General features: G+C 44.1%; 1 pseudogene; it reads left to right on the forward strand.

Annotated features, from left to right (window-relative positions):
* Positions 1–1651: 1651 nt before the first annotated feature.
* Positions 1652–5885, forward strand: LOC137739340 (putative disease resistance protein At5g63020; annotated as a pseudogene).
* Positions 5886–6998: the final 1113 nt, after the last annotated feature.

The raw sequence follows: 6998 nt of genomic DNA on the forward strand, positions 1-6998 counted from the left end.
TGTGTAAAGGTATCTGACTTTGTAATTCTAAATTGACGATTATACACCTGGATCCACGTTGGCTGCCGCCATGTACCCCGGGACTTTTTTCTGTTTAACAGAATGAAACGCTCCTTCGATTGCGTTTCGATAGCGGCCGGCGCCTCCTCGTCGTTGCTGCCGTCCTAGAGGCCAGTATTCTTAATCAAAGCTGAACGCAAGCAGTGAGCCCTCCAACTACGCCGAGAGGAAGCGGAACAACATAAAAGCCGACAACACCATCATGCCGTCCCGAATCCCTTTAATTCCGTCCCCGCCACCGTTTCTGATCGAGAGCGGGAATCGAAGAGGCGGAATCGTGACCGAGGCCGGGAATGGAACCGTGATCGTGATCGTGAAGAGGAGGCCAAGCAGCGGGAGCGAGAGAAAGTGCAGGAAGCAGCCGAAGAAGCGCGAGAACAAACCCGCCGAGAAGTTCCGGCTCAATTTCGATTGGGATGGCACGGAGGACACTTCTCGTGACATGAATCCCTTGTACCAAAACACTCACGTGGCGCAACTCAACTGTTTCTATCCTGTCGTATCGAATGCAACCGGAGCCATCCCCTTCGTCTTCTCAAACTCCCGCGCAGGCAATTTCATATTCGAACTGAATAATTTAACGAAACCAAGGAAATTGTGCGCCCTCAGCTAACAGTAACAAATATGTGACCGTTTGATGCCTGGGTTTGAATTGGACTCGAAACTCACTATATTCAATGTATGTTGCGCATAATATGATACGAGAAAATTCGAGACTACACACATCAAATTGGGAGTGCTGGTAGTGCGGGGAAGACCGATGTGACGACAATGTTCTTGACTTTGCATGACAAGGATGTGTTTTATGAACTCTAGCAAAAAGCCAAGCAGGAACTGATTGAGAGTTGTAGTTATGTTCCTCCTGAACTGGGAAAACATGCATAAGGATAGCTTCAAAATTCAAGGCGGTACAATTTTGATCGACCTCCTAGAACCTATGCATAACAGAACTATTTAAGTTGTGTGATTGTGAGCAAAGGGAGATGCCAAGTGAGATGCATGGTAGTGTTTTAGGCAGGGGCTGGAAAGGGAATTTAAACTTGTAAGTCATAGGTAGCTCGCTCTTTGAGGCTGTTTAAGGAGGAGAAATTTTTAATTTGACGGTCACACGTATTATAACATGAATGAATTGATAGTACTATGACGATCACACCAAAACATTACTCAAAAGGAAAGCAGACTAGGACGGGCAGATGGGTTCAAAGCCCCTTGTTTGGAGGAAGACGTCTGCAACTTTCATTGTTGTGGACATGAATCAAGCATCACATTAGGAACAAAATTCGTTATTCACATCCTTTTTTATTACTGTTAGCTGAGGGCACGCAATTTCCTTACTGCGCCATTTCCTGGTGCAATAAAACCAAGGAAACTGCGCAGTCCACTTAACATATTATGGTTAGGTAGTCCTTCAGTTAAAGTCTAGAGACGACTTGTGAGCAGCATTTGCAACCTCTAAACTGAAGTCTTTGCAAAGACTTCAGATGAGTCCTTGTCCGGTTGCTCCCACCACCCGCCAGCACCTTCTGCTAGCTTCATATATTAGTCCAACTTGTACACTATATAAATTCCGGTAGCGTAGCCTTCAGGTGGTCTACCCACCTTCAATCCTACTCCACATATCTCTCGAGACTTTTACTCATCCCTGCCGGCTGAATATTATGATCTATTCTTTTTTAGCTACATTCTTCTCAGCAAAAGTTTAGAAATCACTTTTTCTTATTCTCTTTGAATATTTCTCTGCAAGCAATGGGTAACATTGTCTCAATATCCCTGCCAAGCGATCCCATTTTTGAATCTCCCTGCTGGGGTTCCCTTATTCAACCACCAAAGTACATAAGTAGGCTCAAAGAAAACCTCGAAGCTCTGGATCTTTCTTTTCGAGAACTGACCTCTTTGAAGGCTGACGTATTGAGAAAGGTTGAGGTTGCAGAGCTGCAGAGATCAATGGAGCGATTGAACCAGGTACAACTGTGGATTAAAAAGGTGGAAAAGAGAGAATGAAGTCGCAGAAGTCATGCATGGTCGAGTTCAAGAAATTCAGAAATTGTGTTGCGGAGGTTACTGCTCAAAAAACTACTTGTCCAGCTACAAGTATGGAAAAAAAGTGTACAAAAAGCTGGCAGAAGTCGATGATTTAAAGAACAAGGGCAGTTTTGCGGAGGTCGCAGAAGAAACCTTCCTGGCAATTAGTCCATGAAAGACCTATGAAACCAACTGTAGGCATGGAATTTGTGTTTTATAAGGTTTGGAGACAGCTGGAAGATGAACATGTGGGAATAATTGGATTGTACGGGATGGGAGGGGTGGGTAAGACTACCCTACTGACCCAAATCAATAACAAATTGCTCAATGTTGATTTTGATCTCGTGATATGGATTGTGGTATCCAAGGACCACAATGTTGAAACTGTCCAAGATAAGATTGGTGACAAGATTGGGTTTTCCAGCGACTCGTGGAAACAAAAACAGCATTCGGACAAAGCTGAAGACATCTCCAGGTTCTTGAGCACAAAGAAGTTTGTGTTATTGTTCGATTATATATGGGAGCCTATTGAAATAACCAAATTAGGGGTTCCTATTCCTAACCCGCACAACAAGTCTAAGATAATATTCCCCACTCGCTTGGAGGATGCATGTGGTCAGATGGATGCTCAAAAGAAGATTAAAGTGGAGTGTTTGGCATGGGACAAAGCATGGAACTTGTTTCAGGAGAAGGTTGGGAGGGAAACACTTGGTATTCACCCAGATATTCAACGACTTGCTCAAACTGTGGCAAGAGAGTGTGGAGGTTTACCACTCACACTAATTACTGTTGGTTGGGCCATGGCTTGCAAGAAAAAATCTGCGCACAAGTTTTCAGGTATGGAGGATAAGGTGTTCCGTCTTTTATGTTGTGATTGGCTCATATTATGAGTTGGCAACAATTTCATCTCAACCATGTGGAGTGCTAGCTACTTTAGGCTCAAGAAAGGGACAAAGAAAAAGGGGGACATCATTATGATGTCTAGCCCTTGATTTGTGGCTTTTACAAAGGCAAAGAATTGGCCTTGTGTGATGAGCCGAAAGAGAGAAGAGGAGAGAGAGAAGGCGGGGCCTTTTGTTTATATTAAGGCATTTGGTTATGCCTTTGTGAAGTGTAAAAGAGAACATCCAAGGGGGAGAGCATTCGGCTCTCCCATGGAAAAGGTTGAACATGGGTTGAGAGAAAATCAAGAGAGCTAGAGTGAAAAATATTCTAGTGAAAGAACTCTTGGGGTAGAGTGAGACTCTTGGGAAAATTCTGTGAGTGGGTGTACAAGGGATATGGGATTGGGTTATGTCGATTTAACTCATGTATACTTGTACTGTTATTCTCATAGTGAAGAGCCATATCTCTCCGGGGACGTAGGCAGTTTTTTGCCGAACCTTGCAAATTTCTCTGTGTCTTTATTTCTTGTATTTTATTTTGTTCAACTGTGTGTGATTTTGGTGAGGTTGTAATCTGAATCTCGGTTCCGCACTAACGAACGGGCCAAGGCACAACAATTGGTATCAGAGCTTCGTTGGGGGCTTTGGTTCGTTGGAGGTCTAGATTTGTTGTTCACCATGGAATTTTCAGTTGAGCAGTTTAAAGGGAGAGGCGGTTTTGCTCTTGGTAAAGGAGAGTAATGGAAGCCTGAAGAAATGGAAGCCGTGTTTAGGGATGCTTGGATCAACTGCGAAAGTTGATGTTGAGGAAGAAGACAAAGGCCTCTTTCTTCTTACCTCACTTTCAGATTTGTACGAGAACCTTGTGAAACTTTACTGCAAGGAAAGAAACAGTAAGTTTGGAGCAGGTGCAAGCTTCTTTGGTGTGGAATGATACACACAAGAGACCGAGGATGATGGTGGGCACAAGACTGCTTAAGCTATTCAAGGTTGAAATCGTGGAAGAAAATTGGAAAGAGGATCTGAGAGAGACAGCAGGTTCGGATCCGGTTCCGGAGGCAAGGGTCCACAGTGCTACGGGTGCAAGGCCGGGTTAGCAAGTTTGTGGTGGAAGACTTTGAGTATGCCCTCTAGGTACTCGAAGCAACACTTTTCCTGGTGATGTTTAGTCTCAAGTGTTGCAGGGGTTTTGCAGCAGGTGGAGCTATGGGATTCACAGGTGATGAGAAGGTCCTGAGGTAGGAGGAAGTGTGGGAATTTTGTCTGGCTCGATGGGTTGTTGCTGGAAATAGGCGCGCTGACGAGTTTCCAGGTTGCAGACAATGAAGAGGAGGAAAACCTGCTGGAGGAGACGAGGATGTGTTGAGATCCTATCTGAAGCTAAATGGTGATTTTTAGCTTGCAGCAGCTGCACAGGCATTGGCAGTAACTGAATCGGAACAGGACCAACGAGGTGGATTCAGAGTGTGCATGCTGGTACGTAAGGCCAATGGGCTTTGGTGATGGGTGCAAGGATTTTTGCATGGTGTATTCGCCAAGGTGGAGATTGTTGTGATTGGCTCATATTATGAGTTGGCAACAATTTCATCTCAACCATGTGGAGTGCTAGCTACTTTCGGCTCAAGAAAGGGACAAAGAAAAAGGGGGACATCATTATGATGTCTAGCCCTTGATTTGTGGCTTTTACAAAGGCAAAGAATTGGCCTTGTGTGATGAGCCGAAAGAGAGAAGAGGAGAGAGAGAAGGCGGGGCCTTTTGTTTATATTAAGGCATTTGGTTATGCCTTTGTGAAGTGTAAAAGAGAGCATCCAAGGGGGAGAGCATTCGGCTCTCCCATGGAAAAGGTTGAAATGGGTTGAGAGAAAATCAAGAGAGCTAGAGTGAAAAGTATTCTAGTGAAAGAACTCTTGGGGTAGAGTGAGGCTCTTGGGAAAATTCTGTGAGTGGGTGTACAAGGGATATGGGATTGGGTTATGTCGATTTAACTCATGTATATTTGTACTGTTATTCTCATAGTGAAGAGCAATATCTCTCCGGGGACGTAGGCAGTTTTTTGCCGAACCTCGCAAATTTCTCTGTGTCTTTATTTCTTGTATTTTATTTTGTTCAACTGTGTGTGATTTTGGTGAGGTTGTAATCTGAATCTCGGTTCCGCACTAACGAACGGGCCAAGGCACAACATTTTAAAATTTAGTTATGATAATTTAGCCGATGAGAAGGTCAGATCTTGCTTCTTATATTGTGCTCTATATCCAGAAGATTTCTTCATATTTAAAGATGATTTAATATATCTTTGGATGTGTGAGGCAATGTTGGATGAATATGGTAGTGTAGAGGAAGCAAAAAACAAGTGTTACGATATTATAGGAACTCTTGTTGCTGCATGCTTGTTGGAAGTTAACTTAGATATGGTAAAGATGCATGATATGATTTGTGACATGGCATTGTGGTTAGCTCGTGACTGTGCAAAAGAAAACGACAGTTTCTTTGTCCATACAAGTGCCCAAGCAGCGCCGGAAATCAACCAAGTTGTAAAGAATCCAGTATTCCATGATAGGAGCAAACACATAGATACCCGCTATTATTATATAAAAGAGTGCATTGCAAGAAAGGATGTGCAAGTGGAATACGTGAAGTCTCAAGAACAAGTGGCTGACATATTCACCAAGCCACTCAAACAAGAAGACTTTGTTAGACTGAGAAACTCATTCGGCGTCACAAGACAAGATTAAGGGAGGATGTTGAATTGTAATCTTGTCTTGGGCCAGGTCCAGCCCATGTTGTAAAGGCAACACAAACACAATGGATGATTCATGCTAGATAATTCTAGCAAGAGCATGTCGGTTGAATGCATGCAAAAAATATCTTAGGTCTTTGGTAGAAAGACCTAGAATCTTGTAAACTTGTGTGGTTATTAGAGAGAGCCCTTATTAGTCATTTACAAATTGACAAATTTGTAATTAAAAAATTCATAAAAAGATGGGTGGGAAGATAAGACATTGGGTAGAAATAACAACTCTCAAACATAAACAACTAAATAAATACAATGTCTAAAATGCACCTGCCAATAGTAGAATACGCAGGTAAATTACAACAGGTAGTAGAAACGAGAATTATCAATCTCAATCAGATCAGCAAATACACCTACAAATTGGACTAAAATATTGGCATGCCCTTGCCTGCCCCGTCGTCCCATTCGGTGGGAAAAGGTCGCAAGACAAGCGCGACAGATGGACACCAGCCGCTGCAAACAACGTACTATTATACCTAAAATAACCAAACAGCTTCAGCCACAGCCTCCCCGACCCATAACAACTTGAGGAGGCGGAGGAGATGATTAGATCGTTGGCCACGTCGGTTCCGACGTACGACCTCGCCATTACCACTGAGAAAGCAAGAGTGGTCTGGTTCATCTTACTTACATAGATGGGAGGCAACGGCGCCGTTCCCAGCTTGAGATTGCTGTTTCTTTCCTTGTCGTCGCCGTAGAAGATTTCGGCCCGAAGGTTCTCGTAGTACAAGTCCAGCTTCCGGTTGGGGTTTATCGCGACCAGCGTCAAGTCCCACGTGGCGGTTAAGTACTCGCTGCTGGAGGTGGCGATGAGTGGGCACGGCGACACGGACACCGAATCGACCCGGAACTCGGTTAATTCAGGGCTGAGCTCCGCGTCTTGCAATTCCGCCCACACGAAGGCTGTCACGAGAATGATTGCAAATAGCGCGACGAAGGAGAATATAACAATTTTACAAAGCCGTCCGTCGCAGGAAGATTTTGCCATTCCCATTCGATCTGTTAATTCACTATCCTATCCCCTTATTCGGCAGAATCGATCAGAGTTCGAAATTGTTCGACCAACCGAAGGAGGGAGAGATAGAGAGAGAGAGAGAGAGGGGTGGGGATAGGATTAAAGCAGAGGGTGTTGAGCATGTAAATAGGTAGGTGTTTCCAAAGCCTAAAGTCGCAAGGATTTCCAGTTCCAGTTGAACTCGGAGTTTGCAGTCTACCCAACATGACCGCACTCTATACGCACC

Source organism: Pyrus communis, chromosome 9 (genome assembly GCF_041283825.1).
Source record: "Pyrus communis isolate YQ-2024b chromosome 9, ASM4128382v1, whole genome shotgun sequence".
Classification (NCBI taxonomy): Eukaryota; Viridiplantae; Streptophyta; class Magnoliopsida; order Rosales; family Rosaceae; genus Pyrus; species Pyrus communis.